The sequence below is a fragment of the Esox lucius genome, chromosome 15 (genome assembly GCF_011004845.1).
Source record: "Esox lucius isolate fEsoLuc1 chromosome 15, fEsoLuc1.pri, whole genome shotgun sequence".
In the NCBI taxonomy this organism is placed as follows: domain Eukaryota; kingdom Metazoa; phylum Chordata; class Actinopteri; order Esociformes; family Esocidae; genus Esox; species Esox lucius.
The window spans coordinates 21,852,854-21,875,824 of NC_047583.1; the positions used below are offsets into that span (position 1 = coordinate 21,852,854).

Consider the following 22,971-nt stretch of genomic DNA (forward strand, 5'->3'; position numbering starts at 1 on the left):
GGCGTTAACAATGACCATGGCACAGACAAATCCTCACTACTTTGGAAACGACAGTAGCCACACACTATCACCCTGATACATTACATTGGATAATTGGTAAATGTATCGCATTTGAGCGGTAGAAAGAGTGAATTTCTTGGTTCCGCCTTCTTCCACCTCGGGGTAACTGAAACATTGAAAAATACCATTTTACACAGCAATGCATTTCTGATGCATCTTTGAAAGGGTGCAGTAATGAGATTATGATAGATCGAGCATTCCCATTTATGTAGTTTACTAGGGAGAGTAATGAAACAGGAATATAAAAATCCTAGTGTTAAAAATCCATGAGCCAGTTGAAATCCCAAAGCCAGGAAATAATACTGCACTATATATGGTTTTATGATACACACATCTTTTTTAATGCTGTATGTTCTATCCCCGACCTCTCTATTTTACTTTCTCTCTCCCTCTGTCTGTCATAATTTCTTTTTATAATTCCCTACCCATCATTCTTCCAACCCCCCCACATACTACTGTCAATCTCTCTCTCTCTCTCTGGATTTCTTACTCTCTCTGTCCCTGTATTTCCCACTCTCATACTCCGTATTTCCTACTCACTCTCTTTCTGTATTTCCTGCTCTCTCTCTCTCTCTCTATATATATATATATATATATATATATATATATATATACAGTGGTGAGAACAAGTATTTGATACACTGCCGATTATGCAGGTTTTCCCACTTACAAAGCATGTAGAAGTTTGCAATTGTTATCATAGGTACTCTTCAACTGTGAGTGAAGGAATCTAAAACAAAAATCCAGAAACTCCCATTGAATGATTTTTAAGTAATTAATGTGCATTTTATTGCATGACATAGGTATTTGATACATCAGAAAAGCAGAACTTATATATATTTGGTACAGAAACCTTTGTTTGCAATTACAGAGATCATACGTTTCCTGTAGTTCTTGACTAAGTTTGCACACACTGCAGCAGGGATTTTGGCCCATTCCTCCATACAGACCTTCTCCAGATCCTTCAGGTTTTGGGGCAATACGGACTTTCAGCTCCCTCCAAAGATTTTCTATTGGGTTCAGGTCTGGAGACTGGCTAGGCCACTCCAGGACCTTGAGATGCTTCTTATGGAGCCACTCCTTAGTTGCCCTGGCTGTGTATTTCGGGGTCGTTGTCATGCTGGAAGACCCAGCCATGACCCATCTTCAATGCTCTTACTCACTTGTTGGTCAAGATCTCGTGATACATGGCCCCACCCATCCTCCCCTCAATACAATGCAGTTGTCCTGTCTCCTTTGCAGAAAAGAATCCCCAAAGAAGGATGTTCCCGTCTCCATGCTTCACGGTTGGGATGGTGTTCTTGGGGATGTACTCATCCTTCTTCTTCCAAACACGGTGAGTGGAGTTTAGACCAAAAAGCTCTATTTTTGTCTCATCAGACCACATGACTTTCCCCCATTCCTCCTCTGGATCATCCAGATGGTCATTGGCAAACTTCAGACGGGCCTGGACATGCGCTGGCTTGAGCAGGGGGACCTTGCGTGTGCTGCAGGATTTTAATCCATGACGGCGTAGTGTGTTACTAATGGTTTTCTTTGAGACTGTGGTCCCAGCTCTCTTCAGGTAATTGACCAGGTCCTGCCGTGTAGTTCTGGGCTGATCCCTCACCTTCCTCATGATCAGTGATGCCCCACGAGGTGAGATCTTGCATGGAGCCCCAGACCGAGGGAGACTGACCGTCATCTTGAACTTCTTCCATTTTCTAATAATTGCTGCCTTCAGGTGCTGCCTTCTCACCAAGCTGCTTGCCTATTATCCTGTAGCCCATCCCAGCCTTGTGCAGGTCTACAATTTTATCCCAGATCTACTTACACAGCTCTCTGGTCTTGGCCATTGCGGAGAGGTTGGAGTCTGTTTGATTGACTGTGTGGACAGGTGTCATTTATACAGGTAATGAGTTCAAACAGGTGAAGTTAATACAGGTAATGAGTGGAGAACAGGTCTGTGAGAGACAGAAGTCTTACTGGTTGGTAGGTGATCAAATAATTATGTCATGCAATAAATAGCAAATTAATTATTTAAAAATCATACAATGTGATTTTCTGGATTTTTGTTTTAGATTATGTCTCTCACAGTTGAGGTGTACCTATGATAAAAATGACAGACCTCTACATGCTTTGTAAGTAGGAAAACCTGCAAAATCGGCAGTGTATCAAATACTTGTTCGCCCCACTGTATGTATTTCCTGCTCTCTCTCCCAGTATCTCCTACTCTTTCTCTGTTTTTCCTACTCTCTCTCTGTGTGTTTCCTACTCTCTCTCATATTTCCTACTCTCTCTCTGTATTCCCAACTCTCTTTTTCTCTCTGTTCGTGATGGGTTGACGGTTCCAGGAAATACTGTCCCTTAAGCTTTGACCTGACCGACCAGCGTCGTACAGGTACACAGCCTTCCCGTCCTGTCTGAGCTCTCCCAGTGTCTGGTTACTGCATGTGTCTCCTGCACGCCAGCCAACAGAACTGCTGGTCAAACATTGTACACACCAAGCGGTCCTATGCGTAGAAGCAGGCCCCCATTCTTTGAGCCTAATCCATTCGCCATCCAAAAAGCAATCCAACTGACGGTAAATAATTACTGTTTTCAAATGCAACTGCAGTATTATTGAACAGTAAGAATTTGATGGAGGAGGCGATGTTGCCAGGGGAACTGATGAAGCCACGGGCCAGAGTTCTGATGCGGCTGTGTTAAATGATGAGGTTGACCGTGTGCGTAAGTGTGTTTGTATGTGTGCGCGTGTGTCTCTCCAGCATGCACGTGGCATGTGTCTCTCGCTGGTCGTGTTTGAGCCACAGGCTTGTATTGATTGAGTTTTCAGAGAGTGTTCCTGTCAGCTATCATGGCAGTGTTTTGACCAGATAATCATGTTGGCTGGGCCCGGGGGCGTATCCAGACACGTCAAATCTCCTTGGACCTTGTGTAGGTCACCGCTGGTCTATCCCAGAGCCGCCAGCCCTTTTCATCTGAAAAGAACGGTTCATTCATAAAAATCCACGATATGCTGCCACCCATCACTACTACTTTAATTTATTTTATTTTAATGTGATTTAACCAAGTAAGCCTCTTTTTAAAGAAAGAAAAGTATACAAATCAACCAGTAAAAACAATATACAGTGAAATAAACACAATCATCTAATTATAATATATAGAGCAAGATATAGAGATCTGATGAATCGGCAGGTGGGTGGGTATGATTAGTAACTTTATTTGTTTCTTTTTATAGGAGTGGGGTTTAGGGGTGTCAAATTCAGGGGTGATTTGCAGTTTGCTGCAGTTAATTTGGAAATGTATTGTTTTAAATGTTTCCTGTAATATACACAACCATTTAACATTTTGGGGTCACTTAGAAACATCCCTGTTTTCTAAAGCACAGAAAAGGCACCAGGAAAGCCTAGTTCAGACGGCCCGGAATGAAATGTGGGTACAACCCTCGCCGGATTAGAACCCAAGTCTCCCATGTGAGTGCTTGGGTCTTTAAACACCACAGAGCCATATGCCTGTACCATCTCGGTATAGCATCTCGACATTAGATCACTGTCATCCATTAACATCAGGCCAAGTTTGAATATTTCGTTTCATATTCAGTTTACCTCCACCACAAATAGCATCTATGAAATATATGGCTTTTGCCACTGGTCGTTTTAACAGCTTATTAGCCAGTAATAGCCTTACTAATATCTAACTTACTGCTTGAACTAAACACAGCCAAAGCTATTACATGGTGGAAACGCATTTGTTTTTTTCTTTCATTTATAAATTACTTTGATATAATAACTATCAATATAGGTGGACGATAACTTAATTTACGTCAAGTGAAAAGACAAGAGAATCGTGGAAACCCTTACTATTTTACTGCCCAAGGGGTTTTGATCTAGCCTATATTACTACAAAAATCATGCACGGATGTGTACTTCAAAAATCCACCAGAAATAGTCGCAATATAAACAGTTTTATTTTAGGCTTACTATAACATCGCTACTAAAGGTTTTAGCTAGCAACAATTTTGTCTATCCTGACCCAAAAAGAATGCACAGATGCATACTTCTAAAATCCACCAGAAATAGTCACAATATAACCGTGAACAGTTTTATTTTAGGCTTACTATAATGTAGGTACTGAAGGTAATAGCCGGAGAATTTTGTATCTCTATGGAACAAATCCTAATGTAGAATTGGCTTTCACTGTGATGAGATTTGAACACGGGAGCTATTAGTTGAAGGGCCGCGTCCCTAACGACTACACTTTTTAGCAAGGTTCTGTAAGTCAGTCAGTCAGTCAGAGAAAAAAGCACCTCATCTCCTCCTAAAATTTTAAATTGGAGGAGACTGAGAAAAGTTAGAATGTGCATTCCTCATATCCCCCAGCACAATAATATAGCAACGTAACACCTTGGAACTGAGAACCTTGGAACATATAAAAATAGAATGCAATGAAGTACAAATCATTTTTACCCATATTTAATTGAAAATAGTACAAAGACAACACATCAAATGTTGAAACTGTGAAATGTTATTGTTTTTGGAAAAATACATGCCCATTTAGAATTTGATGCCAGCAACACGTTTGCCAGCAAATTGGCAGGCCAATTTAGCACCCAGACTCTTTTACTATGGAGCCATGCTGTTGTAATACGTGCATTGTCTTGCTGAAATAAGCAAAGCCTTCCCTGAAAAAGATGTCTGGATGGCAGCATATGTTGCACTAAAACCTGTGTATATTGTTCAGCATTAATGATGCCTTCAAAGATGTGCAAGACACCCATGCCATGTGCACTAATGCACCCCCATACCATCAAGGATGCTGGTTTTGAACTGTGTGCCGGATGGTCCCTCTCTTCTTTAGCCAAGAGGATGCAGTGTCCATAATTCCCAAAAATAATTTTGATTTTGATTTGTCAGATGGCAGGACAGTTTTTCACTTTGCCTCAGCTCAGGCCCAGAGAAGGCGACAGCGGTTCAAGGATCTTGTTTATATATGTTTTCTGTAGATTTAGCAACGTACCGTGCTCACAGACAATGAAGTGTTCCTGAGCCCATGCAGTGATTTCCACTACAGAATCGTGTCTGTTTTAAATTCAGTGCTGTCTGAGGGCCCAAAGATCACAGCCATCCAATACTGTTTTGGCCTTGTCACTTAAATATCCGGATTCTCTGAATCTTTTAATGATATTATGTACATTATAGAAACTCTTTGTAATTTTACATTGAGAAGTGCTATTCTGCATTATTGTTGCACTATTTTTCCATGCAGTCTTTCACAAAGTCAACCCCTCCCCATCCCCACATCCGACAGACCCATCCTCTGGAATGATCTTTTAATACACAATCATGTTACTGACCTGTTGCCAATTGACCTTGACCAGGTTTAGTTTTTTCGCATCACACAACCTTTCCAGTCTTTTGTTGCATTCCGCCACAGGTCTCCTCAGAGCAACCCAAAACATTGTCAACTCACTCAACAGCCCGGTATCCTTTATCCAATGTAGGGAACATGGTCTCTTTATCGAGCAACATGTTCAAATATCCTCAACATAGCAGACTGAAAGAATTAATCTCTGCTGACTATCAGACACCACACAAATCCTGGTTGGGAAGAGAAGAATTGGAGACCCATTCCATAGAATCTGTAAGTTCTTACATTTAAAAAAAAAATTGTATGGCATGGTCTGTGGTACTTCACTGAACCTTCAGAACAAGCAGCCCAGAGGACCAGCTCTTATGTTTGGTAATCATGGAACCAATTTTTGAAGGGATTCAACCTGTGCGATAGGGCCACTGAGCAGCCCTCAGCACTCTGTAGGTGCACTGGAAGGCTATGGAAGAGCAACATTTCCCAAGAGTGCTATGAGAGGCTTTTTCCAGCATTTCAGTTTCAACAACTATTCTTTGATTACTACATCTGTAACCCCTCCCCCACCCAAAGAAAATACTCTGCATTAACTGTTTGCCTCTTTGTCCTTCTCTCTCAGTCCCAAACACATTTTCACCAGTTCATTGACTTGTGCTGGATTGTGTTAAGTTGTCTTTCTGAAGTCAGAAATTCACTGGTTGTAAGTCTTAGTGGAGACAGACTTGTTTTGCCAAGCCACTTTTTCCCCCCAAGTGCAGATGCTCAGGGGATAGATAAGCCATGTGTGGTTCCTCCAACATGGCAGCAACATGCTAATGCTTTCTGATCATCGACATCTCCACAGAAAAAGATTTCTAAAAATGTCTGATTAACTCTTTGCTTCAAGATTAGTGAGAAACAAATATGTACATGTAGTTACACCCACTAGAGTATCATTTAAATGTTTCTATAGTGGGTTCAGTAGGCCAATGAGAACATGAGAAAGTGATGCAGTGAAACAGTGATAATTCTGTCACCCTAGTCGATGGTTTTATAGCACGCTGTTTCCCCCATAGTGCACTATATAGGAAATAGCATGCCATGTGGGACACAGCCAATGTTGTAAAACAGAAAAGTAGTCAGTGTTGTTATCGGGCTGCGCGGGAGGTCCATTGTCAGTTTAGTGCCCTCCACCAGCGGGTGGTAATTTGGCAGCTTGGCAGGAAACAGGATTTGAACCAACCCAGCGCTTCCATCTCCAAGCATGATAAAATAGAATAATTATCACAAGGTCCATCTGGATAGCCAATCCCACAGTTTACTGAGCATTAGACACATTTGAAACATTACCTTTCATATGATTGTGTTCTCCTTCCCAGAACACCGTGAGGCTCTCTCTTAAAAACCTGCTGATTTAGTAGCACTCCGGCAGCACAAGCCAAAACTGACACTGAGACTGTCCTGCACCTTCATGACAGTGGTTGTACAATCAGGACATGTGACATGGGTCCCCCCCACCCACCACCTCAGAGGGAGAGCGGGTATCATGGCCATTGATATTTTCCTATTGAATTTCTCCATCAATATCCTTTTTAGGGCGGGTCCCACTGTGACAGTGTGATTGTGGTAATGGAGTTTCCACTATGTCTCGGTGATTGGAGCCAGCAGAGCCACGTGGCTGTGTCAGACGGGCTGAGAGGCCGGTGGAAGGATTCAGGGGAGCGAAGGCCCTCTCGTCCCTCCCTTCCCCCTCATCTCAACCAGAAGGAGCAGTCAAACGCTCCGCTTCCCACAACGGCTTTTACATATGCTGCACTGACATTGTCATGGCAATTAACTGGTTGGGTGTACGTTTGTGTGTGTGTGTGTGTATCTGGAGTCAATGAGGACCCAAAGAATTGCAACGAGGTGCGGTCGGCGTGTATGCCTTTGGATTAAGGTATGCATTGATGGAGTGTAACAGAGGTTCAGCGACCCCGTCATACAGTTGTCCACTGATACATTTAATACAGGACTAGTGATACAGTCAAACGACTACTGAGAAAAGATCTGATATGTCAGTGCCCAGATGGTATGCAGGCAGTCAGGTGAAAGGTCGTGGTCCCAACCAGACAGCGTAAAATGACCCCACTAAGGCAAAACCCACAGCTCTGTCTGTACTTCCTTTAGGAGGCTGTTAGCCAGCGGCCCTGACACACATAGAATACTGTAGGATAGATGACAGCTGTTTAATGGCTAATCAATGGTAATGTGCCATCCTTATGGGTTATTATTATCCACAATGTGGATAGCATGAATCACTTTGAATATGAATTAATCATCAGGGTATTTCCTCCCTTTGTTTCCGATGGCACTTAACCCCAACAACTACTCCAAGGGGCTGACCCTGTGCTTCCAATTACTCAGCGTGTGTGTGTTTGTACGGGTGTGAGTGCGTGTCTCAGGAAGATTACGTGCCGAAATAATTATTCTACTTCTTTTACTTCTTCTACTTGTTCTACTTTCTCCTCTACTTCTTGTACTTCTTCTACTACTTTTTCTACACACTGCATTATACTGCACATGTGGGCCATAGACAGCAGCTGGGACTATTGGAACAATCAAAGGCCACTACAAGCTGTCGTCTTTAAATAAGTAACGTTTCCCTTCCCTTCCAATGTCATCATTGTGAAACCCAATACCAGTTCAAATGCTAGTCTGCTTTAAGATTGCATGGATTACTGTTTGATAAATTGGTGAAAAAATGACACTCGAGTGTGTTACTGTAGCAATTCATGTAATTCCACTTGTATCTCTAAGGAGTTAGAATTTGACTTCAAATAAATTGTTCTTATCCAGCAGCATATAAATTCCGGTAATATATTAGAAGAATTCCATGTGTCTAAATTCATCTAGGATGAGATAATGCTTCATTAGCATTGATTAATTATTTTGCAGGAATTTCTTGATAATGACTGCATACAATAATCATATAAGAGCAAAGCCTAAGCTGCCTTAGTAAAGCCTTAAACCTGAAAGCATCGGTAGGCTATGCACTGTGGGACTCCCAGACACAGTGAACGAGAGAGAGGGAAGGAGAGACAGAGAGTGAGAGAGAGATGAATACAGCAGCTACCAAGATGTTGAGAAATGTATAGCAGGAAAGCATGGATCTGAGGAGTAGGCTGGCTAAAGCGTTGTACTTGAACTGTGTGTCCATGTGTGTTCTCCATAATACGCATGGTCCTTAGGCTGAGAGCAGATTAGGATAGGAGTGGATAAGGAAACACACTGCTGCACCATGTTCCTGAGCCTAGAGCCCTGACAGATGACCATGGGCTCCTGGCCAGTGAAGTAAGTGCAAACGGATGGAAAGGCCATTCATCCCGTTTAGAAAACTGTGGGGCCACTAAACTCTTATCTGGCCAACAGAAGTAAAGGCAATACAAGGGCTATAGATTAACGAACAAAACGAGTGCCAGTTGAAGAAACTGAATAGAATGGAATGGAATGACAATTCCAGCACCCAGCAGCAGAGCGAGGCTGCGCGCGATATGAGGATGAAGTGGTCAGATGCCAAGTAGCACAGCGCGCGCCTCTGGCTGGCATAAGCCCTCGCGGGACTTGCCCAACGTGGGGGAAAGAAAATAGAGGATACTTATTTTTCAGCTGCGGAGTTGAGACGCTGTCTGCCACCGAGAGATTGGCAGTCCGAAATAAACACCATCTCGTGTCAACTTAGCACTCACTCAACAGTAACTTATTGTTTTGAGAACAATACCAAGCATCGATTAGACAAAAAACTGATTTATTTCCGGCTTAAAGTGATTTCTTTGTGCCACAACTGTGAATACGTTTTCTTTCCTCAGTCGCATACCTTTATGAACTTAACCTAACCTAATAGCGGTTAGAATCGAACACTGCAGCGCTACGTTTCAAACCATTATGCCATCACTTGCGCATGTAGCCTACTGTATGTCGGCTACAACTAGCTCAAAAGCCTAATGCAGATTTAGAAATTTCACTAATTAAAATAAGATTCTCTTTAAAGACATATTTTTTACATAACTGAATATACCTGAATAAAACCGCCAACGTTCTGCCAATCTAAACTTGCACCTTATCTCATTAAAACAGTTTGAAGACATGTTCCACTTGTATCAGACTTTGGTAGGCTAAATTATAGCATCGGTCCTACCTCTGCTAGTCGCTGTCCGTGGTACTGACCGGTCAGAGCAGTACGGCTGCTTGGAAGGTGATGTAGTCCTCGCAGAGTCGCATAGTGAGCTACGCTGCGGTCTGAAACAGGCTTCCTGCAAGTGTGCTAAGGTAACGACTTTGCACTACTGAAACTACGAGAACCGGGCGAATTCAGAATTCATCCCCGAAGCGGTCAATACCGGGGAGTGAGGCAAACTCTAGCTGCGGGCCGACTTTTCCGGTCCAATTCACGTCACGCTTGTCTTTTTTTTTTTCTCCTGGTGTTTTCTCCCCCCTCTCTTTTTCTCTCTCTCTGGTCTAGCTTCCCCTCACCCTCTCGGCGGAGAACATAATTTATTGGCAATGTGCTTATGCTGAGACACCGTCAGTCCGCAGATTCCTCTCCTCCCTCCCCAACGTGGACAGTAGTGCAACAGTCTCCCACAACATCCCCGTGTGTGTGCGTATGTGTCTGTATGTATGTGTGTGTCCGTTGATCTTTTGTTTGCCCATGTGTGAAATATGTGTGGGTTGTTGTACCCCCAATATTCTTCTTCTGAAATTGGGAACAGTGGCACGGCACCCCTAGTTTACTTAGTGTTCTGGGTACATTTTCCTAATACTTGAAATGTAGAAATCTAGAACATGACTTTTTTAGAATAATGCTTGTACTTATTAGTTAAGGGATAAACACAGGTAATTACACAGCTGCAAACAGTGGCTAAGTGTAAATACATTAGTGGTTGACAGCATGCTTCTATCACTCATGACATTCTCAATGAAACTGCCTTGTGTATGTATGTGTGTAGTACTGCACATTTGCATATCCTGTTAAATATTGCACTGAGAGGGGGCTCATGCATTTTTTCGCAGGAATGAATTCTCTTCACTCAGCCAACGGGGATACTTTTCAGGATTTATGTTGAGAAACACATTAATAATGTAACATATTTATCCATTTATGGCATAGCAAGTCCTCTTGCTGCACGTCCCTAGGGACAGTATGGGGAAGGAGTTCTATCAACACACACGCACACACTGACACAAAGAACACGCACAAACACAAACACACAATCCAACATCTCACTGTCTCACATTTGACATTTGCCCAGGGGAGATAAACATATGGGTGAAGGGAAATTAACACAGGCTAGGATTAGGATTAGGGTTAAATTTGAAGGTTGTCTTAAGGTTAGAGTTAGTCATCTGAATGGTCAGAACTAAAATGTGATGTTGCTATGTCTAAAAGTGACCCCTCTCAGACAGATCACCACCAATCACAATCAAAATCAGGTTCAGGTGTGCAGCAGGTTGTTTTGGGAAGGGGATGCATTGCTCTGTCTCCTTCAGTGAACTGGTAGAACTGGTTGTCAATGGGACTTGTCAGATGGAAGGAGATCAAGTGGCTGTTCTTCCCTTTTCAGGAACAATGTATTTGTTTTCTCTTTTGTTTTCAAATTCATAACCTTGAAGTGTCAGAGACTTAACCATTAGCCCTCTATCCCATTTACAGGGCCCTAGCAAAAAACCCACCATAGCCTCTGACAGGTTACCATGCTCCTGGAAAGTTAACATTTTCAGGGTTAAATGGAGGGGAGAGCCTGTGAGAAGGCCCCACCCCATATTAGATCCTCCTCCACATTTACTGGATTGGTTGAATGGTGTAGAAGAGAATCCTCCCCTGACACTGAAAGCCTTATATTAAGGATGTAGTTTCAGATGTTTCTTTGAAAGTCTGCTACATTAGGTTACATCCAGACAATTGGCTAATGTAGACATCAGTCTGTGTCCTAGGGTGCTAAATTATAATAATGTATAGAAGAGGGAGGTCTTCATGACCAACTACAGGCCAAAATATGATCCAAGCCCATGGGTGGAGATAGATTTATTATGTTACATTATGTAAAGCTAAAACAATTCAAATAAAAAAAATGCCCCAATGGGCAACATCATGGCCGAGAAATGAATTTGATCATTTAATATTCTGCATTGATCATCGCTGCTAACTGAACCACTGCAAAGAAATTCCAGTCCTCTACAGCATGTTAAAGAAACATGGAGTTCTTGGAAACAATTATAATATAAAAGCTTATTCACATGCCCGAAGCAGGTAACACAGAAATAACGGAACTACGCCCAGGGAGCTTCAAACCTTTACACAGACATTTCAAACGAATTACATCATCACCTGCATATTTGCGTGTGTGTAGTTGACTCTAGCGTGTGCACACTGGTGCAATCCTACATGCAAACCTATTTGTGTGCATGTGTGTGTGGGTATGTGTGCATGCATATATGTTTGTGTGTGCCTGTGTATCTCAGTGATCTCAGCTTCATGGTGCTGGTGTGAAGCTCAGCTGGGCCATTCATGTCATACAGCGTTTATGGAGAGGCATGTCTCTGCCCCCTTGTTAAACACTCTGGGTACGACACGCTAATAGCCTGAGCCTTTCATTAGTGCCCACTCTGACTCGTGTTCGGCTGTGTCGGGCAGGGTGAGTGTGTGTGTGTGTGTGTGTGTGTGTGTGTGAGAGTGTCGGGGTTGGTTGGACTGACACAGAGATTTAATTACACATCAGTCACATTTTTCATGCCCTGCTGCCCCCACCCCCCCACTCCCTCCTCTCACTCTCTCCAGTGGTGTATTGTGTTTTGCCTACAGCACACACAGACACACACATACACACACACATACACACATACACACACACAGACACACACACACACACACACACTCTACATGCTTCCTGGACCGAAATTAACATGGCCGGAGCCATTATTTCTCCTGACTAATTAGCTTCCTGTGTTTGTGTGTGTGTGTGTGTTTGTGTGGATTTGTTATATATGCAGAGGAAATGTGCATTAATAAATAACATCCAAGAAGACACCATTCCAGCAGAGCTTGTAGTTATGAGTTTCTGTCCAGCTGGAGGAAAGATTATGTTAATCCTCCAGCCTCCTCGGTTTTAGAGACAGCTGTTGAGGACAGTATCATGTTACACAGCTGTTGTGGACACTATCATGTTACAGCTGTTGAGGACAGTATCACGTTACACAGCTGTTGAGGACAGTATCATGTTACACAGCTGTTGAGGACAGTATCATGTTACAGCTGTTGTGGACAGTATCATGTTACACAGCTGTTTTGGACACTATCATGTTACAGCTGTGGAAGACAGTATCATGTTACAGCTGTTGAGGACAGTATCATGTTACACAGCTGTTGTGGATATTATCATGTTACACAGCTGTTGAGGACAGTATCGTGTTACACAGCTGTTGAGGACAGTATCATGTTACACAGCTGTTGAGGACAGTATTTTGTTACAGCTTTTGTGGACACTATCATGTTACAGCTGTTAAGAACAGTATCATGTTACACAGCTGTTGAGGACAGTATCATGTTACACAGCTGTTGTGGACAGTATCGTGTTACACAGCTTTTGAGGACAGTATCATGTTACACAGCTGTTGTGGACAGTATCATGTTACAGCTGTTAAGGACAGTCTCATGTTACAGCTGTTAAGAACAGTATCATGTAACACAGCTTTTGGGGACAGTATCATTTTATAACTGTTAAGGACAGTATCATGTTACAGCTGTTGTGGACAGTGTCGTGTTACAGCTCTTAAGGACAGTATCAGGTTACAGCTGTTGTGGACAGTGTCATGTTACACAGATGTTGTGGACTGTATCATGTTACACCTGTTAAGGACATTATGGTTTTACAGCTGTTAACAAAAATATCGTGTTACAGATGTTCAAGACAATATCATGTTACTGCTGTTGAGGACTTAATCAGTCCATAACAAACCCAGAATCACAGCAGTAGTCTCAATGACCAAACCGATGAACAAACAAGAGCCCCATGCTTCACATATTAGACACTGGTTTTGTGTTCCACAGCTGGGTAAGGACCATATAAAATGACAGCACTTACAAACAGGAGAGAGACCAGGCGTAATGTTCCATTCACCATCCCCTTAGAGATATCTGATGCTATCAATGTGTATGTGTGGGTCTGTACACACAATCTGGAAAATGGATATTGTTGACAGAGTTGAAACCCGAAGAGCAAACCATTTGATGCCCTCTGACCCCATACCCTTGTGTATCATCTCACCTCTCTGCAAGCTCTCTTTTCATGTGCAGCAGATCTAAACACACACACACACACACACACATACAGAAGCAGCAGTATGTCTAAAAAAATAATCTTTTTACCATATCAAAGACTGAAGTAGGGCTCCTATACCCCTTATATCCAAAACTGTCTAAAAGCCAGAACTACAGCCAAAACTATACTGTGTGTGTTTATGTGTGTATAAATATATATACACGACTCAAAGTATTTTAGGGAACGTGTAATCATCACAGTATAACACCAAGTCTGTTACACTTCAGGGACATCAATCTGTCCAGTTAGGAAGCATAAGCGATTGTGAATCAATGTAACCTGTTTTTGTACAAATGAAAGTGACAACAGGTGCACTAGAGAGGCAACAGCAAGACAACCCCCAAAAAGGGAATGGTTTTGCAGGTGGTGGCCACAGACAATTGCTCTCTCCTTTTCCTTCCTGGCTGATTCTTCTCTAGTTTTGCGATTTGCTAGTGTCCTCATTACTGAGGCATGAGGCGGTCCTGCAGCCCATTCAGTGTCTCCCAGTACAGTCTCAAGAGCATGAAGGAGATACCAGGAGATGTGCCTTTACACAAGAAGAGCTGGACAGGGCCGTAGAAGGGCATCAATCCAGGAGCAGGACCGGTATCTGCTCCTTTTTGTGAGGAGAAACAGGAAGAGCACTGCCAGAGCCCTACAAAATGACCTCCAGCAGGGTACTGGTGTGCATGTTTCTAACCAAACGGTCAGAAACTGACTCCATGAGGGTGACATGAGGACTCGACATCCACTAGTGGGACCTGTGCTCGTAGTCCAGCACCGTGCAGGTCAATTGGCTTTTGCAAGAGAACACTAGAATTGGCAGGTCTGCCATTGGCGCCCCACTCTCTTCACAGATGTGAGGAGGTTCACAATGAGTACATCTGACAGACTTGAAAGTATCTGGAGACGCCGTGGTGAACGTTATCCAGCATGATCGGTTTGGTGGTGGGTCAGTGTTGGTCTGGGGAGGCATATCCTTGGAAGGTGGCACAGACCTCCACACACTAGCCAATGGTACCCTGACTGCTGTTAGGTACCAGGATGAAATCCACAGACCCATCGTCAGACCTTACGCTGGTGCAGTGGGCCCCTGGTTCGTTCTGGTGTAGGGCATTGCCACGCCTCATGTGGCCAGAGTTTGTAGGTAGTTCCTGCAAGATGAAGGCATTGATGCCATTGACTGACCCTCACGTTCCCCAGACCTGAATCCAAATGAGAATTTCTGGGACTTCATGTATTGGTGCATCTGACTCTGCCAAGTAACGACACAGACTGTCCAGGAGCTCACTGATGCCCTGATCCAAGTCCGGGAGGAGATCCCCCAGGACACCATCCCCCGTCTCATAAGGAACATGCCCAGACATTGTCGGGAGTGCATAAAGGCACGTGGGGGCCATACACACTACTGAGTCCTATTATGAGTTGCCGTGATGAAATTCATGCAAGGTTGGACCGCCTGTGATTTCAATGGTTTACTTTGATTTCGGTGTGAGTTAATGAATAATGAATAATAATCTTGTAATCATGAAACATTTCAGTGGGTGAGATATATTAGGCAGCAAGTGAATATTCTGTCCTCAAAGTTGATGTGTTAGAAAAATTGTCAAGCATAAGGATCTGCGTGACTTTGACAAGGGCCAAATTGTGATGAGTCAGAGCATCTCCAAAACTTCATCCCTTGTGGGGTGTCCCCGGTCTGCAATGGTCAGTACCTATCGAAAGTGGTTCAAGGAAGGAAAAGCGGTGAACCGGCGACATGGTCATGGGCAGACAAGGCTGCCTGATGCACGTGGGGAGTGAAGGCTGGCTTGTTTGGTCAGATCCAACAGATGAGCTACTGTAGCTCAAATTGCTGATAAAGTTAATGCTCGTACTGACAGAAAGGTGTCTGCACACACAATGCCTCGCAGTTTGTTACATATGGGGCTGCATAGCCGCAGACCAGTCAGGGTGCCCATGCTGACCCCTGTCCATTGCTGAAAGTGCCTACAATGGGCACGTGAGCATCAGAACTGGATTATGGAGCAATGGAAGAAGGTGGCCTGGTATGATGAATCACAATTTCTTTTACATCAAGTGGATGCCCGGGTGCATGTGCTTCGCTGACCTGGAGAACACATGGCACCAGGATGCACTATGGGAAGAAGGCAAGCCGGCTGAAGAAGTGTGATGCTTTGGGCAATGTTCTGCTGGGAAACTTTGGGTCTTGCCATTCATGTAGATGTTACTTTGACGTGTACCACCTTCCTGAGCACTGTTGCATGTGCACCCTTTCATGGCAATGATATTCCCTGATGGCATTGGCCTCTTTCAGCAGGATAATGCACCCTGCCACAAAGCAAAAATGGTTCAGGAATGGTTTGAGGAACACAACCATGAGTTCAAAGTGTTGACTTGCTCTCCAAATTTCCCAGATCTCAATTCAATGGAGCATCTGTGCGATGTGCTGGACAAACAAGTCCGATTCATGGAGGCCCCACAGGTCAGGGCGTTTTGACGGCAAAAGCGGGACCTACATGATATTAGGCAAATGGTCATAATGTTATGGCTGATCAACTTTTGTGTGTGTATATATAATGTGTTAATGTGCACAGAGTGTATCTCTGTGTTGTGTGCTGATGTGCGAGAGTGTCTTGTGTATTGAGTGTTAATGTGTTGAAGAGTCTTGTGTATTGAGTGTTAATGTGCTGGAGAGTCATGTGTATTTAATGTTAATGTGCCTGAGTGTTCTTTTTTTGTTCTACAATAATGTGTAGAATTTCATCTACCGCTCTAGTAAGGGTTTGTTTGTAAGTCATAATTCTAACTTTCCTTTTCGCTTTTATAATGTTTGTCTTTTTGAAAGAAAAAAATCTGCTACCAAACGTTGGTTGAATTCTCTATGTTGTAAATCTTAGTGCTTTTCTTACAGTTCCGTCCTCTGGAGGGTGGGAGAAAAGGAGATGTTTGTGAGAGGCAGGGAGACAAGAGGATAGGGCCTAAGGAGACCAGAGGATAGAGCCTGGGGAGACCAGAGGAACAGGCCTGAGGAGACCAGAGGATAGGGCCTGGGGAGACCAGAGGATAGGGCCTGAGGAAACCAGAGGATAAGACCCGAGGAGACCTGAGGAACAGGCCTGAGGAGACCAGAGGGTCGGGCCTGAGGAGACCAGAGGATCGGGCCTGAGGAGACCAGAGGATCGGGCCTGAGGAGACCGGAGGATAGGACCAGAGGAGACCGGAGGATAGGACCAGAGGAGACTGGAGGATAGGACCAGAGGAGACTGGAGGATAGGACCAGAGGAGACTGGAGGATAGGACCAGAGGAGACTGGAGGATAGGACCAGAGGAGACTGGAGGATAGGACCAGAGGAGACTGGAGGATAGGACCAGAGGAGACTGGAGGATAGGACCAGAGGAGACTGGAGGATAGGACCAGAGGAGACTGGAGGATAGGACCAGAGGAGACTGGAGGATCAGGCCCGAGGAGACCGGAGGATAGGACCAGAGGAGACTGGAGGATCAGGCCCGAGGAGACCGGAGGCAATGGGGAGTAAACATCCAGCCGACCATATGATCTCACTTCACTCCTCAGTACCTATTCAACTCCATGTTCAGCGTTGCTGTTTCCCAGTGGACTTGGGTGAGTTGTTTGCTCTGACCTGTTTAGATTGTCAGTAGAAATCAATGGTCAAATAGAAGAACTAACCTCCAAAAACTCTTTACTTTCAATGGCTTAATAAAAAGAGAAAAAGAGAGAGGTGTGACTCTATAATGCCACTTTTTCCCCTGTTTATTGAAGTTGACCAGGGCCCATAGGGTTATGGCTCTTGTAGTAGTGCACTATGCAAAGGATACAAGGGTTGAATTTGGGATACATCCAGGAAGTTCGATAGTGACAGACCTGGAGGAACCATAACTGTAGAGTCAGAGCTGTCTCCCACTGCATACTGATGAAGTAAAAAATAATACACATATTTGTGTAATGAAATTCCGGTTCAGATTCTAAAGGTGTCCATGCATATTGGAACAGTGCAAAATAGCTGAGACTTTGATACATCAAAGTCTATGTCCAGTATAAAAGGGTCTGTCAGTTAAATGTACAGGAGCGACACGTTAACTACATAAACATAATAAAATATTACATTTATAAACACAAACATGCTTACATGCACACACACCCGCTAGCACCATGTTTCCAGGACTTTTCCGGACATTTGGTTTTCACTCAAAAACCTATTTGCCAGAACATTTAACCATAACCTTCACCTATACCTATGCTCAGTAACCAAATGTTATTCCTAAACCTTGTCCCTGACCTACAAAATTACAAAATAATTTCGAAAAGTTATACTCGCAAAAAGTCAGGAATTTTTAATGTCATGTCTGGCGAGGTAGGTGAATTTTGGTCCCAAAAAGGAAGGGAACAAGTAAACACACAAACATAGACACATTAACGTACACACAAACATACACGCTTACACACCCCAACATCTCTCCTCTCTTTCGGCATTTCTGTCTCAGATCCGGAGGCATGACGAAAGAGGATTGACATAATGCTACTAAAGTGAAGCAGACACCATTCAGGGATCTCTCTCACATCAAGGAAAGCATCCTCTATACCTGCAATACTGCTATCAAATATTAACTGTTTGGATAACATTATATAGAATCGTATCTATATTGTCTTATGATTCTTTTAAATGTTGTGCATTTGGTGCCAGGTTGGTAGGTTTGATTCCCAGGGCCATTCTTAGAATGTATGTGCATGTGATTGAAGCTAACATTGAATGAATATATTTGCTAAATGGAGATATTATTAAATATGATTTATGTTTTTATTATATACTTACATTAATTGTGATGCTTTATTAGACAGAGACAGTGAAAGATAAATAAAGTTTTTGCTGAAAGAGCAGTGGGCCAGAATCCAACACACACTAAAGCAGTACACTGGAGGCAATAGCATTAATCACGGTACCACCCTAGAACACCCTAGAACACCCTAGTCCACCCTAGACCAGCATAGACCACAATAGACCACTATTGACCACCCTAGAATACCCAAGATTACCATAGATCACCATAGACTACCGTTGACCACCCTAGAATACCCAAGACTACCATAGACCACCCTAGACCACCACAGGCAACTACTGCTATTATACATTTTGTTTTGCTTTTACTTAGTTTTTATCCCCAATGTTGTAATAGCCAATTAAAGATTAAGGCCCTGCTTAATCCCAAAGAACTCGGGACAATCAATGTTTAAATGTATCTTTCCAAACACATGTAATTTGGGTTGTCCTGGATATATCTCCAGACTTCTACCTCTCTTCAGCTCACAGACCCTCAAACCTCCCCAATGAGTCGCCAGCGCACAACAAGGCAAGGCAACCATATTAGATTACTCATACCAAAACCTGGACAGTTCTGGCCAGTTACACCGCCCACCGTGCGACCCCTCAGCGAATCCAATATCAGGATTCAAATTCTGGTCCCACAATGACGCAGCTAACTGCAAGGCAGTGACCATACCGCTGTGCCCTATTATACATTTTTGTATGCAGGCTTATCCTACTCAGGAGGAATCATTGAGAGAGGATTATATTGTAATATTTGTTTAATGTGTCACTTGTTCCCGTAAGGGATGGTTTGCCAACTGCCAATTTATACAAAAAGGAAAAAAAGGCATATTTATTCCTTCATACAGTCATGAACATCAGTGTAATAACTGTGAGCCCTTTCTCATGCAGACTCAAATACCTTGGACCCTGGAGAATCGTAAGCTAGACAGCAACCGCACAAAGTCTGGGTAGGATCTGGGGCTCCACTCTGACATTTATACGTGAAGGGTTAAATCATGTGTTCCCTGGAGTGTCCTCTTCAGACAGACCACCGAGGGGGGTCGCCGATGGCTTCTGCTGGGTCAGCATCTGTGTGTCACTCCCCTCCCACGGTAATAACCTGATAAACACACTCCAGTCATCTCCTCGCTCTCAGATGACCCCGCGTTCTACTGCAGTTAACCCTGCTTCCAGGGGACCGGATCTGGGTGTGTGTGAGGGATGGAGTGAGTGCTTCCCTGCATGTCTCCGTGCGCTTGTCAGTGTGTGTGTGTGTGTGTGTGTGTATGCATTTAACAATCTCCATTATATCAGCTAACTAGCACTGTGCAGTAAATGTGACGTGGCAGGAAGGGGCTGGGAAGACATGACAGAATGGGGATGGACATTACAGCTAATTATATACTGTCCCAGCCTGTATGCATAACCTAAGAAACCCTTGTCTAGTAATGGGCTTGCATATTTTTGAAATATAATTTTCCTTTCATCAGGCTTTTCAACATGCTGACCAGCTACTCAAAGGGTCATGGCACCAAGAGGTGAACAGGATTCTACATCAAGGAATATGTCACCAGTTCAGGGTGGGTTCCTTGATTCAGTCATGAGAACGATAATGTTGTCTTTTTTAAACACCTGTTTTTTGAAGACCTTATACCACTAAGTTGACTGCAATAATTGTTGTTAATGTTTTCATCCATGCTGACTTCTGCCAAGCTCCTCTCGTGAAAGAAGCTCCTGATAATTAATGCTTAAATAAAAATATATAGTCTTTATGGACTTATCTGTTTTTTTAAAGTCAAGTTAAAACTTTCTTTGTATAAACTTCTTTCAACCTCGGCTGTTGCTTTCCAGATTAGAAGCTACAACACACAACAGCACAAAACTAATGAAGTCCGGAATGTAATGTTTTATTCATTAAAGAGAAATGTGTGTATGTGTGCGTGCGTGTTTCTATGAATAGAAGGTTGTGTAGTATTGCTGTGTTCTCTTATCCTCATTATTATGTGTCTTTGATGTTCTTTTTATTCTCACTGTAATGTTCCGACAGGTTGCCCTTGTGTCTTGTTACCTCCCAGGGATATGAATGGACACACACAGCCAACTCTCTCTCTAACAAAAAGAAAGATAATTGTGTTAGTGAAGAGGCTTTGCAAGGTGAGACTGTAAAAATTGTAAAAATTCTGTGAGACTGTAAAAAAAGAAGACAGGGGGTTATGCACATTAAAGAAATATGTTGGGTGATTTTGTGTTGTGATTTTGTGTTGTGCTGGGTTGCGTTATGTTGGGATGTGTTGTGATGTGCTGTGTTGTGATGGGATGTGTAGTGATATGTTGTGCTGTGATAGGTTCTGTTTTGAGTAGATGTGTTGTGATGGGATGTGTTTTGATGTGATGTGTTATGATGTGACAGGTTCTGTTTTCATTAAATGTATTGTGATGGGATGTGTTGTGTTATTATGGCATGTGTTGTGTTGTTTGGGATGTGTTGTGTTATGATGGGCTGTGTTGTGATGCATTGAGACTTGTTGTGTTGTGCCACACTGTGCTGTTTAGTGAAGTGTTGAGCTCGTCTGGCTACTTCATGTTGTTAGTTTCAAACAAACCACCATGAGCCAACATGCCACAGCTCAGCCCAGTACAGCAGAATCCTGCCAATCTGTTTAACCTGAGGACAAATACAGAGAGAGAAAAAGTCTAAACTGCTAATTGAGAACATGCTATGGAAGACGTGACTGTGTACGATGGGTCATGCTTTCATCTAACTGATTTAAAGAATCCGATGCACTGAATAAAGCATGAATAACCCCTTTGTGGCAGAATCCATTATCGTGGAGATAGTAACATGTTAAGTCACTCCCAATCCTAATGGTTCATACAGATCTTGTATTTCCAACAGTGTTACAATGTTACCACAAAGCAGTTATACCATGTTGATGTTATGTGTATGCCTCATGATGCATTTTATAGAGGTCCACAAGTAGAGTCAGGAGCACCTGTATGACGTTGAAGTTAGCATCATTTGCATCACAATAGATGGCAAAAATTAGAACAATACTGCTTCACAAACAGAAGACAAAAAGACAGACAAGAATAGAGCCAGGCAAGAACAGAATATGAATCAGTGAGAGGAGATGGAGGGAAAGAAAGGGAGGGAGAGAGAGAGTGGGTTGAGGACAGGGCTACCATGGGCTCATTAGGTCTATTTACAGCGGCTGCGCTCACTTAATCTCATTGTGATACAGTGTAGAATATGGAATATGACAAATAGATGTTCAGCCATTATCTAGCTCCCCTCCACCATTCTATTCTTTAGCCCTTCATCTCTCCTGACCTTCTCGCCATCCCTTCCTTTCACGACCTCTCCATCTCTCCATCGCTCCATCTCTCACCCTCACCCTTCTGTCATTTCTGCCTCCCACTCTCTCCCCGTTCCTCTCCCCCCCTCTCTCATAATTAAAGATACTAATGAGGAGGATATGGTTGAATACACAAGTTGTGCTGTAACTGATATCACATTAATAAAGTCACTGTATATTTTCCTCCCACTTCCACTATGTAAATATTATGCATGAGAAAGAGCGACCATCTGTGATAACTTATATTGAATGTATTGCATTACCTAAAGGCATCCGAACTCTATTTTAACTCCCACATTACCATGTACCCTGAGGTGAATTGCAACACGTCTGCCGCTCAGTGCGTGCGTGCGTGTGAATGCGTGTTTGTGTGTGTTTGTGTGTGTGTGTGAACTGACATTTATGTTTACATTCCATAGCTGAAGTAAAAGTTAACTAAAGGTACACATACTTGTGATTGGTTGGAGAGGAAAAAGGACCTGCTGATATTTAGTTGCCATGGCAACTCCTGTATATAGTCCTGCTAGACTTGATGCAGATGTAGGAACGACCTTTTTCTTTTCAGCTGAAGGTAGGAAGGGAGGAGTGAGAGAGTTATTAAGAAATATTTTGAGTTATGGCAGCTGTGGAGAGATGAGTAGCTAGAGAAGGAGAGAATGAAAGCGAGTGGGAAAAGAGCCAGGAAGACATTTGAGAAATTCCAGGGTAGATTTTGGGTGGGAGGGCAGACAGACAGTGAAAGAAGGGATGACACAGGGAAAGAGTAGAATGAAGACAGATTGACAGAAAAAGAGAGAAAGAAGAGAAGAAAGACAGACAGAAAAGAGAGAGAGAGGAGAGTAAATTGTGTGTCTAGGTTTGTGTGCATGTTAAGTAGCTCACAGTTGGTAGGATGTTCCAGTCCTGTTAGGATGTGTGTGAGCATCACTACTACACACAGAAATAGGAAATAACACCCAGAACCATCAGCTGCATCTCAGTGTTACATGTTGACCTGCTAAGCTGCTCTTTCTCCCATTCATGGAAGCTCCTTTTCTTCAGCATGCTTTTCCACCAGCCTCC

General features: G+C 43.2%; 1 protein-coding gene across 2 annotated transcripts in view; it reads right to left on the bottom strand.

Moving 5' to 3' along the window:
• Positions 1-9,786, bottom strand: part of tmem121aa (transmembrane protein 121Aa) — a 33,046-nt gene extending 23,260 nt beyond the window's left edge. For both annotated transcript variants that reach the window (XM_010897264.3, XM_020053907.2), the window contains exon 1: positions 9,563-9,786. The gene's annotated coding sequence lies outside the window, so the exon portion shown is untranslated. The remainder of the gene's footprint in view (positions 1-9,562) is intronic.
• Positions 9,787-22,971: the final 13,185 nt, after the last annotated feature.